Raw genomic sequence first — 13,519 nt, forward strand, 5'->3', positions numbered from 1 at the left:
AACTACGTTATTAACATTTTTATATCATGTTGTAGAATTTGTAGTCATATTTTAATACAGATAGTAGCATTTATGCGAGGCTTTGATGTTTCTTGGGCCATCCTGGCTACTGTGCTTCGTACAAGACCTGAAACGATAAGGTGATTGGATTAGTTTCATCATTATCCAAGAAGTTTATAAATCCTTATAAACTTAGGATAAACATGTTATTCCTTTTACAACAAGGAATTACATTAGATAATCTTGTATAAATAAAGGTCTAGACTCTCATTGTTAGGCACAACAACAAAAACATATAATTTCTCATAGAACACGCAACTAGTGCAAAACTTGTAATCTTTTCAATTCATAGTGATATAGAGTTTGTCTCCGGTTTGGAGAGAACTCGCCAAACATATTGGTGTGTCGATTTGTTTGTTACAAGAATAGCCAAGGTCGATTCTCTACAAGTGGTATCAGAGTTTAGGCTGACAGAGATCCAAGTTACAGAGATTCGAAGGAAAGGTTCAATAAACAAGCAAGGAGAATTCTTATCTGGTGTGGTGAAGAATACTCAGCTCATTGGTATTAAAGCTTGACGGTCACGGCGTGTTACAGCAACCTGCAAACAAAGAAACAAAGTTTACGGGTTAATAAAGGATGAAAGCAACTTCAGGGAAATTTGAAGTGGAGAAATTCGATGGGAAGGGTGACTTTGATCTATGGAAGTATAAGATGCTATGTCAACTTGAGATAGTAGGTTTGGGTTCTGTTCTTAAGGAGAAAACTCCTTCTACGGATGTTGAAGGTGAAGAACAGAAGGATACAAAACCTGATCCTAAGGAGCAAGACCGGGAGCTGCGTACAAAGAATCTGATTAGTATGTGTCTATCTGATCTTTTTCTACGGAAGGTCATGCATGAGCCAACGGCATTGGCTATGTGGAAGGCTCTAGAAGCTGAGTATCAGACCAAGACGTTACCTAATCGAATCTACATGAAACAGAGATATGCAGGTTTCAGAATGGAAGAATTGAGGAAATTTTGGATGTGTTTATGAAACTTATGGCTGATCTATCAAGTCTTGACATTAAGATCAGTGAAGAAGATCAAGCTATTTAGATCTTAGCAAGTCTACCTAAGCAATATGAGTCTCTCGTTGATGCATTAAAATACGGCAGCGGAAAAGAGACCTTAACAGTCCGTGATGTTACAATCTCAGCTTATTCTAAGGAAGTTGAATTAAGGGAGAAGAGACTTCTTAACAAGTCTAAAGGTAACTCATAGGGTCTGTTTGCTAGCGACAATAGAGGCATAGGTGAGAAGAAGAACGACAAGACTTGGAGAGCTATATCTAAGAGCAAAAACAGATCAAAATCAAGACCTAAGTTCTCTAAAGAATGTTGGACGTGTGGCAAGGAAGGACACTTTAAAAGGGAGTGTCTAGAAAGAAAAAATCAGAAGCCATCAAATTCGGTCAACATAGCAGAAGAGAATGAGGAACCATTGGTATTAGTGGCTAGCCAGAAAGCTACTAAACACGAGTGGGTACTTGATTCCGGTTGCACATTCCATATTACTCCAAATAAAGATGTCTTATTTGATCTTGAAGACATAGAAGGAGGGAAGGTTTTGATGGGAAATAACACTATCAGCGAGATCAAAGGGGATAGAGAAGATCAGGATCATGAACGATGATGGATCAAGCGTGATTCTCACTGATGTGCGTTACATGCCGACAATGGGCAGAAACCTTATATCCTATGGTTTATTGGAGAAGATGGGATGCAGATATGAAGGCAAAGACTTCATGGTGCAGTTTTACAAAGGAGATCAAAAGGTTATTTCTGGAAAATATTGTGATGGTTTGTATTACTTACAAGAAACGGTATTGAATGGTGAAGTTGCAGTCGCAAGGCCTGACATCGATATGACTAAGAGGTGGCACTCTAGACTTGGACATATGATTTTAAAGGGCATAAATATCCTAGTCAAAGATGGATATTTAAGCGAGAAGGATGTGAAGACGTTGGAGCTTTGTGAGAATTGCGTTTTGGGCAAAGCACATAAGTTAAGCTTTCCAAAGGGCAAGCACACGTCTAAGGAAGTCTTAGAATACATTCATTCAGACTTATGGGGTTCACCTTCGGTGGTTGAAAGTCTCAGAGGCTGCTACTACTTCGTTACATTCATTGATGACTTTTCTAGGAAAGTATGAATCTATTTCCTAAAGTCAAAAGATGAAGTGTTTCAGAACTTCAAGGAATGGAAAGCAAGCATGGAGACAGAGACATGAAAGGATGTGAAGTGTCTTAGGACGGATAACGGACTGGAGTTCTACAATACACGGATGGACACTTTGTGTAAAGAAGCAGGAATAAAACGACACAGAACATGCGTCTATACTCCACAAAAAAACGGAGTATCAGAACGCATGAACCGTATGATCATGGAGAAGGTTCGGTGTATGTTGACAGAGGCAGGCTTAGAGCAAAAGTTTTGGGCAGAAGCGGCTTCGACGGCTGTTTACTTGATCAACCGATCTCCAAGTTCAGCAATTAACTTCAAACTACCGGAAGAGATGTGGTCTGGAACTAAAACGGACCTAAGCCATCTAAGGAAGTTTGGATGCACAGCTTATGTTCACGTAACTCAAGCCAAAACCAGTCCAAGAGCAATGAAAGGAGTTTTCATGGGATATCCAATGGGGACTAAAGGCTATTGAGTTTGGCTACCAGAAGAGTTGGGATGTGCAGTTAGTAGGAATGTGATTTTCAACGAAGAAGAGATGTTTAAAAACGTCAAAGAAGTCAGTCAAAAGAAGAAGGGAACAAAGAAAGTGATGTTCATTCCGGTGCTGATTCAAGGACCTTCAAACGCAGCTATTGACGTAGACACAGAGGATACAGTTCAAGGTGGAGTTTCTCCAGCATCAGAAAACTCAGAAACCGAATCCTCAAACTCGGAAAGTGAAGAAGAAGTTGTGGAAGCTGAACGAGAAAATCTAGATAACTACATTCTTGCGAGAGACAGAATCATAAGAGAAGAAGCCTTCTAGGTTCGATGATTCAGACTGCGTGGCTTATGCTCTAGCTACAGCTAAAGAGATAAAAATGGATGAACCTAAATCCTATTTAGAAGCAAGAAGGAGTAAAAGCTGGAAGTTATGGAATGAAGGAATGCAAGAAGAGATGGACTCTTTGGAGAAAAATCAGACTTGGAAGCTGGCTGAAAAACCAGAGAATAAGAAGATTATTGGCAGCAAATGGGTTTTCAAGCTGAAAGAAGGCATTCCTGAAGTTGAGAAGCCGAGATACAAAGCTAGATTAGTAGCTAAGGGGTTTTCACAAGTTGAAGGGATCAATTACACAGAGGTGTTTGCACCAGTGGTGAAACACGTGTCGATCAGAATTATGCTGTCAGTTGTTGCAAATTACGATCTTGATTTGGAACAACTAGACGTAAAAACATCTTTCTTATACGGAACGTTGGACGAGGAGATTTTTATGGCACAGCCAGAAGGTTTCGTTGAGAAGGGGAAAGAAGATCAAGTTTGTCTCCTGTTGAAATCCCTTTACAGATTAAAACAGTCACCAAGACAATGGAATAGAAGACTCGACAGCTTCATGAAACAACAAGGCTTCGACAGAAGTGCATACGACCCTTATGTCTACATGAAAGGTTCGGATTTATCTCATATGGTCTATCTTCTGATCTATGTCGATGACATGTTGATAGCATCAAAGGATTTTAAAGAAATTAAGAGAATCAAAGATAGCTTGAAGAAAGAGTTTGAGATGAAGGACCTTGGAACAGCTTCACAAATACTTGGGATGGATATTATTAGAGACAGGAAGAAAGGAACTCTAAAGCTATCGCAAGGAAAGTATTTACAGAAGGTGCTGGAAACTTTTAACATGACAGAGAGCAGAGCAGTGGTTACTCCTATCGGGCCACAGTTTAAGCTTAAAAGTTTGACACAAGAAGAAGAAGACGTGGAAGCAATTTTCATGAGTGAGGTACCATACGCATCAGCTGTTGGAAGCTTAATGTACACAATGGTGGGATCTAGACCAGACTTATGTTTTGCAGTAGGCTTGATCAGCCGCTACATGAGCAAGCCAGGAAGACAACACTGGGAAGCTGTTAAGTGGGTGATGAGATACCTACAAGGAGCTCTAGATTCAGACCTATTGTTTACTAAAGCAGAAGACTTCAAGGTACGAGGATTCTGTGACGCAGACTATGCTACTGATTTGGATAGGAGAAGATCCGTTACAGGAGATGTGTTTCAAGTCGGAGGCAACACAATAAGCTGGAGATCAGGTCTCCAACATATTGTCGCACTATCAACGACAGAATCAGAATATATGGCTTTAGCCAATGCTTTTAAAGAAGCGTTATGGCTTAAAGGTTTTGTTAGCGAATTGGGGTTTGAGCAAGATGATGTGAGAGTGATTTCAGATTCATAGAGTGCTATACACTTAGCTAAGAATGGAGGATTCCATGAAAGGACTAAGCATATAGACACTAGAATACACTGAATGAGAGACGTAATTGAGGCTGGTGACGTTACGGTTCATAAGATTCACACATCTATCAATCCTGGACAGAAGTTCGAGACATGCTTGGAGATCCTCAAGGTTCTGTCTTAGTAGGTCTCGTGTGGCTGCAGGTGACAAGGTTGTCGAGTTGTTCACCTCGCGGAAAGACCACAAAAGAAGGTATCAGTTTCAGGAAAAGCAAACTGATGGTTCGGCAGGAATTTATAAAGCTTGGTAAAAGATGATTTCAGAAGATTACCTTGAAGACGTGTGGTTGCAGCGAGGAAACGTCTACAACAAAGTTGTAAACTTAAAGCTATTAGTTTACATGGTTAAGTTCTTGAAGGAATTGAAGAAACAATTATGTTTGTTACCTAAAGGAAGCAACGGTGGTGAAGAGACGTCGAAACCAGGAACTGAAAATTAAACAAGGAGATATGTTTAATAATTTTAGCTAAGGAGTTTCATGACATGTTACGAAGGGGGCTTGAGACACGTATGAAAGAGGAGGAAGTCAAGGCAAAAGGAGATACCTTTGGGCTTTGACAAGCCTGGTTCGGTTATGTCGGGAGGTTGGTGTGCAAGAGGAACGTTGTCACCGGAGAATCACAGATGTCAAGCTGAATTCATCAATAAACGAGCTGAAAATTGAAATCAAAGATTAGGGTTTTGTTCAAATGTCTAAGAAAAGAGACAAGGAGGAACAAACGGAACCTGAGATGTGAATGGTGGAGGCGGTGGAAGCTAACACCGATGAAGACAAGCGGCGGTGATGTCGGGATCTTGTCTGGTTCACAAAGAATCGAAGAGAGGAAGTGTCGGGAAGAGAAGAGAAGCAAGGATCGGAGAAGGTATGCATCTCCGGTGGGAGACGGAGTCGAGGAACAGACGGTGCGTCGGAGAAGACGAGGCGGCGAGCTCGTCGGTGCTTCGGGTTTCTTTTTGCAGAGAGAGAGAGAGAGAGAGAGAGAGAGAGAGAGAGAGAGAGAGAGAGAGAGAGAGAGAGAGAGAGAAGCGGAGAAGCCGAGGAGTGACCAAAAAGCCAAGGTGGAGAATGTGAGGCCGTGATGTCTCTTGGGCCATCCTGGACCGGCTACTGGGCTTCATACAAGACCTGAAAAGATAAGGAGATTGGATTAGTTTCATCATTATCCAAGAAGTTTATAAATCCTATAAACTTAGAATAAACATGTTATTCATTTTACAACAAGGAATCACATTAGATAATCTTGTATAAATAGAACACGCAACTAGTGCGAGGCTTGTAATCTTTTCGATTCATAGTGATATAGAGTTTGTTTCCGGTTTGGAGAGAACTCGCCAAACATATTGGTGTGTCAATTCGTATGTTACAAGAATAGCCAAGGTCGATTCTCTACAATTTCATTTACGAATGTTTCATTTTAATACTTTTATCAAATATTTTTTTATATTTTTTTATATTTTGAAGTCCAAATGTGATATACAAACTTTGTTCATATTAAGTTTTGAATGAAATACAGTACGAATGCAGATCAAATGCAGTACATTTATGATGCAGATTGAATTGCATTTATTTTCCCTTAAATATTTTAAGCGAAGAATAAAATTAAATTATAAAAGAATTAATGATCTAGATGCAGATTAATGTTAGTGCAATTTTTTAATCTGCAGAGGAAAAAATAGATGTTGAAACCATGCTAAAGACCAATCACATGCATGCAGATTTGATAATTTTTTCTCCCTCTTTATTAATTGTTTTAAATTACGTAATTATTTGAACAAAAAAATTATCTTAATTTTTAATTCATTCATTCACTAAGCACATATACTTTAAGAATATAGTTTAATATTTTATTATATTTTATATTATTATAAAATAATTTATTTACATATTTATTAATAAAATAGTATATAAGTATTTATGGTTTTACATATATATTATTTCTTGTATCATCTAAAATATATAACTATATTTATTTTATTTATATTGTTGATAGTAATTAACAATAATAAAATAATTAATACTTGTTTACATAAAAGTAGTTGTTATATTAAGATATTTTAAATTATTTTAATGAATTCATGCAAGCTATTTGATTATTCATATTTTAGTTGAATATATTTATAAATTTTAAAAGTTATTTTACAATCACTTTACATTTTTGTAGAATAAAGTATATCATATATATGAATATATATTACTCTTTCATATATATTGTCCTTTCATATATATTATAACGTTTTTTTTGTCAACATATAACACATGAATGGATTTTATATTTTTCTTAATTATTTTTAAAATTTTCAGATTAGTTTATATATATCTGCAATCATCAAAATGAATTTTCAAAATGTTTCATGAATTATGAACATTTAATATGTTACAAGTACAACTAAGTTGGATTTGTGTATAATATGATTAAATAAAAAGTTATATGTTTCCAACAAATATATTATAACATATATATGTATTTTCTACATATCTGTTAATTTTCGAGATATGATATGCATATTTAAAAAAAGAGTGGTAACAGTGAAAATGAGATCACATAATTTTATTAGAATTTTAAAATTTTCCGATGAAGATTCGCTGATACAATGACACATACAAAAATTGGAAATATTACTTTTATGGTTGAACAAAATGATATGAAAAACACAGAAATTGAACAAGAAAATCTTATGGTAAACATTAGGAAAATTATTGCAAATACATTATGGACAAAAAAAATATATGCTCCACATTTTTTTTCAATTTCATTGTATGTTCTAATTATATTTTATTTTCATATTAATTTTTTCTTGTATTTATTAAAATAATAATAGTTATTTTTTATATATAAGAATTTGTATTTTTGTTTTAGATATATAACTTAACAATTTATTTTTAAATTTTGGTCAAATAAGCTAATTCGATAAATTAGTTTAACCATTTAGATTTACATTTATTCTTCATAATTTACTTGATCATATGCTTTGATATGCATTTGATTTGGTTGATATGCATTTTCTATTTGATTTGCTTCTTCTTTTTTATCTGGTATTGGAAGCCTTAGAATCCTCGGATTCTGACTCTGTAACTCTCCTCCTTTTCTGTTTGTCCCAACACCTTCACTGAATGTCAGTCAATTTCCAACGGTTGTGTGACTGTGTCACAGTGAACTGAGCTTTTGAAAACTTATTGGGCTTCTTGTAATGGGGCGGAATTCAGATCCAACACCAACATTTGATAATATAAATGAATTAAATTAAATTATAAACTTTTGTTGAGTAGAATATTATTTTTAATATTTACAATTGTTTAGTAATTTATGTCTTTCGTGGAGGACATAGCACGACGAGACAGCAGATACCTTGCCTTCCCAAAGATATTCTTCCTTTTCAATCACTACAAGAAAACATCGAGGATTCTGAGGGAAAAAATCGTCGGAATTTCGTCGGAATATCGTTATTCCGACGCAATTCCGACGAAATACGTCGTCGGAAATAATTCCTCGGAATTTCTTTTTTCCTCTGAAATCCCTCGGAATTTTCCGACGGAATTCCGAAGAAATAAATTTCCGAGGAAATTCCGAGGATCCTTGTTTGTCGGAAAAGTCCTCGGAATATACCGAGGTAGAACTTCGTCGGGATAATTCCTCGGAAGTTCATCGATCGATGCGTGTTTGGACATATATACATCGATCGATAGGAGTATACCGACGGACTTTTTCCTCGGTTTATTCCGAGGAACTGTTCCCTCGGTATATTCCGAGGGATCCGTTCCTCGGAATTTTCCGAGGGAGTTGTCCCTCGGAAAATTCCGAGGGAAATGTCCCTCGCTATATTTTTTTAAAAAAACGGATCGATCGATGCGTTTTTGTTCAAAAACGCATCGATCGATGTAGTGAAAAATATAATTAATTTCCTCGAAATGTAAAAAATATTAATTTTTTTGAAAAAATAAAATTTCTGAAATTTAAATTCGAAAATATGAAATTAAAAGTAAAATTGAAATCATACTAATTAATATTCAAAGTTTCACAAATAAAAATAAAACATTCCGAGATTGGGGAAAAAAAAACTACGGGTCTGGCACGTCCGGGAACACCTCGTTCGGGTACATCCTCTGCATCATCTCCATCATTTGCTGGTTCAGCCTCCTCTGTGCCTCATAGCCCGCCTGTTGAGCCGCCATCTGGGTCTCCAACAAAGATATTCGATCATCTTTGTCCTTCAACTGAGCCGTAAGTACTTCTGGATCAACAAAGGGCGGTGGTGCAGAAGAAGGAGGAACCGACCGGGTGCGACGACCCAAACCGAACAAACGTCCCTTCTTCTTTGGAACCGACTGAATAGAAAAAAGCCAAATTTAGAAATTTAAACCAAGAAATAAATGAATTGAACTTAAAAAAAAAAAAACTTACGGATTCAACGATTTCGTTGATTCGAAACCGGGACAAGTTGGTCGAAGCCGTCGAAGCGTCATCCTCGGTTTGAAGCTGAGACACTTCGTCTACCACCTGAGTTTGGACCAGGTCGACCACGTCCCTCACAAGACCGTCATCAATCTGGCCGGTCTTCTTGTTGGTATACGCCCTCCTCATTAGGGCGAGATCATCGACCGGCTCGCCATCATTTTCTTCCGCCTTGAAAAAAAACATAAAATTAAAGAAACATTAGAAATTAGAAGAAATGCACAATAAATTTAAATTCTGAAACTCAAATAATTGAAGAAAAAGCGGTTGAACTTACCATGCGATCTCCGAGAGTGGCAATAGATTGAGCACCCAAGTTATGCTTGTAGATGCCCTTCCCTTTACGGTCGCTCCTGCGGTTGGTGGAGTTGGTGGAAGAAGTTTCTTTCGTCTCCTCCTTATCCCAATGCGCACACAACTCCTTCCAGACCGTATCGTTCATCGACTTTGGGACCTTTTAATTAAAAAAAAAGAAAAAGTTTAATAAATTAAAAAATAGTTTAATAAATTAAAAAATTGTTTAATAAATTAAATCGAACCTTATTGATTTCCCACTTCTTCTTCCACTCGTGGATCTGCTTCCCATAGTTGTCCATTACTTTATGGACGAAGTGGTGATAGATAAAGAGCGTCTCATCGGAATTCCAGTTGAACTCTTGCTGAAAAAAAAACACAATTAGTAGAAAATTTATATTAAAGATTAAAAATATAAGTAAAAAATTAGAATACTTACCGCAAACTGACGAAACCACAGAACCTGCTTGTCGGTTGGGAAGTGAGTGAAAGTCGGATGTCCACTGTCGAGGGCCGAGTACATCATACGGTTGATCCATGCGCTGATCCCGTTCCCGGATCGGTTGAACCTTATTAAAAGAACAAACGGTTAATAATGAATCCAAATTTAAAGAAAAAAAAATGTTTAATTACCATGTTTGACCCCGTCCATGTGGATACGGAGTGAGATACGGAAGATGGTCACGACCGGGCTGTTGAACCAACTCCGCAACCCTCATCACTCCCGGAGGAACAGGAGCGGATGCAGCAGCGGGAGGGAGAGGAGCATGAGCGGGTGCAGCAGAGGGAGATGTATGGTTGGAGCTGTGGGGCGAAGGGGAATCCTGAAAATGGCTGGAATCCCGAGACTGGCTCCCCGTACCACCACGACCACGACGCTGTCGAGGCCGGGTCTGATCATCATGAGACCTGTAAATTAAAAAATATATATTTAATAAATACAGAAATATATAAATTAATTTTTTTTATTAAAAAAAAATCCCAAATAATTTAATCACAGAAAAAGATTTATATATATTAAATTTTTTTAATAAATATATAAAAATAGTTCTAATAAACAAAAATAGTTTTAATAAATAAAAATTGTTTAATAATTAAAATGTTTTGTAAAATCCAAAAAATCGAATTTATATAGAAATTTTTTTTTGTAAAATCCAAAAAATCGAATTTATATAGAAAAATCGTTTTGTAAAATACAAAAATCGATTTTATATACAAAAATTGATTTTATAAATACAAAAAATAAAAAATTATAAAAAAATTCTAAATCAATTCAACAAAACAAATTATTCAACCAAATCACAATTCTAAACCTATTATACAACCAAATCACAATCCTAACCAATCACCCTAACAAAAATCTATCAAAACTACACAAAAACCTAACAAATAGAACCTAAGAGAGTGGGATAGGGTCCTTACATGATTTGTGTAAGAGAAGAGGGAGATCGCCGGAGATATCGTCGGATTTCAGGGGGAAATCGCCGGAGAGAAAGAGAGGAGTCGCGCAGAGGAAGAAGAGAGAAATGGGGAAGAAGAAGGGGCTCGTGGTTATAAAACCTAGGGTCCGACGGACATTATCCGTCGGAATTCCGTCGGAATTCTAATTTCAATTTTCGCGAAATATTTGCCCGGTAAAATGAAAATATTCCGAGGAAATTCCGACAGATAGTAAAATATCCGTCGGAATTTCCTCGGAATATTCCGAGGAAATACCGAGGAACTAGTGTTTGGGGTTTCAAAACATCAATTTTTTTTGCCGTATTTCATTTCTTATACAATTGTAATGCATACCATTGAGGATTCTTTGTATACATGAGCATAAACCATGAAATAACAAATTTCAAAACTAATTGAAAGTATTCCCTTTACCGTTCGTTAAAAGGTATAAGTGTTTCTCTTATGTTGCGAGATTTCGTTCATACAATCGGAAAAGTGTTAATTATACGGTAAGGAACAAATTTTTGACTTCATAATGAACGTAAGACACTTAATAAGGGTTATATAGGTGTTATTCAAACGGCAAAACGTTGTTTTCGGTTTAAAAACCCTATTTCCTCGGAATTTCCTCGGATTATTCCGAGGGAACTCCGACGAAACCCTCTTCTTCCTCGAAATTTCCTCGGAATATTCCGAGGAAATTCCGACGAACTAGTGTTTGGGGTTTCAAAACGTAATTTTTTTTAAAAAAACGCATCGATCGATGCGTTTTTGAACAAAAACAAATCGATCGATTACTAAGATGGCCCGGGCCGTAAGATTGTGATCGATCGATGAGAGTATCCCATCGATCTATCGACAATCTGAATTGTTCCTCGGAATTTCCTCGGAAAATCTTGTATGTTTTTTTAAAAATGCATCGATCGATGCGTTATAGAACAAAAACGCATCGATCGATTACTAGGATGGACGGGGCCGTAAGATTGTGATCGATCGATGAGAGTAACCCATCGATCTATCGACAATCTGAATTGTTCCTCGGAATTTCCTCGGAAAATCTTGTATGTTTTTTTAAAAATGCATCGATCGATGCGTTATAGAACACAAACGCATCGATCGATTACTAGGATGGACCGGGCCGTAAGATTGTGATCGATCGATGAGAGTATCCCATCGATCGATCGACAATCTGAATTGTTCCTCGGAATTTCCTCGGAAAATCTTGTATGTTTTTTTAAAAACGCATCGATCGATGCGTTATAGAACAAAAACGCATCGATCGATTACCAAGATGGCCCGGGCCGTAAGAATGTGATCGATCGATGCGTTATAGAAACAAAACGCATCGATCGATGCGTGTTCGGAAAACAGAATTATAAGGCAAAACCCGACCTTTTTTGGATCTAAACCTTAGAACTCTCATCCCCTCCGATTTCCCCTATAATTCGCCCCCCCCTTTCTCTCTCTATAATCATCCGATTTGAACAATTTTGGGCTCTATTCCACTTGATTTTTCGAGCTCTACCTGATTCCTACACTCGTCTTCACCCTAAGACAGGTATACTCCGCGAATCTCCACATTCTGAAATCGTGTTCTTGAGCAATTTTTTGGGTTTTGTGAATTTCTTATTTCCGTGTTGATTCCTTGATCAAATATGCATGAAACAGATGTTTAAACATGGAATAGAACACAATTGTCTGTGATCAACGAGTTTGGAACATGATTTGAGATGATTTAGGGATAGAGAATTTTTTTCAATTTCGTTTTTTTTTATCACAACTCGATTTTGCTTTTCATTTTCATGTTCAGCTTTGCCTTCTTAATTGATTATAACCATGTTGAGAGCAATGATTCTATTTTGTAGAGAATGAAGCGCACGAAAACATCAGCAAAGAAAAACACACAAGAAGCGGGTTCGTCACAGCTGGAGAAGCAAAGGCCAAAGAAGTGGGATAAGTCTGATACCACCCACTACAACAACATGAAGAAGGTAGCCGTTCCGGCTACACAACTAGCATGTCCTGAGACGATGACAATATTGGGAATCAAAGCAGACATTGAAGGACTGTTCCAGAACATGGGTCTAGGCCAACTATGCAACCTCAAGGAACCCACTTATCCGGAGTTGGTACGCCAGTTCATAGCATCCGCATACGTCACCCGTCCCGATGATAGCCATCAGGAAGGTTTTCTGGCATTCGTAGTGCAGAAAGTATACTATGAGGTATCTTTCACAGACCTCTGCGGACTATTTGGATTGAGTGCGGGGGAGAGGACATATGGTCTTTATTGGACTTCAGAGCTGTTGAACTTCTGGGAAACGATTGGCACAGGGGTTTATAGATCTTCTCAGGCAAAGGAGTCACTTATCCGGAGCCCAGTACTGAGATATGCGACACGCCTCATTGGCTCATTGCTATACGGGACAACCACAGCCGCATCAGTCACGCAATGGGAGTTGTGCCTCCTGTACCAAGGTGTGAGGCATTTGCTACCGGCATTTGGAAACTCTACATTCCCACCTGCTACTGCCTTCAACATGGGAGCGGTGCTGGCCGCAAACTTAGCAGGATACAAGGGGAAAGTAACCAAATCCAAGAGCAATGCATGTGGATTTGGTGCAGTGATTACTCGGATCCTTAGACATGTGGGTGTAGACTGTGAGAACCACCAGGTAGCACTGGACAGATCGAACAACATTGCTTGGAACTACCTGGATGTCATTTCTCTAGTAAGTAAGGAGTTCATAGCTGGTCCCCACTCGAGGATCGATCGGGATGGTCCTTACGTCTACGTATTCCAGGACCGAGCGAAGAAAACACT

This window comes from Brassica napus, chromosome C7, assembly GCF_020379485.1.
Source record: "Brassica napus cultivar Da-Ae chromosome C7, Da-Ae, whole genome shotgun sequence".
NCBI classification, from domain to species: Eukaryota; Viridiplantae; Streptophyta; class Magnoliopsida; order Brassicales; family Brassicaceae; genus Brassica; species Brassica napus.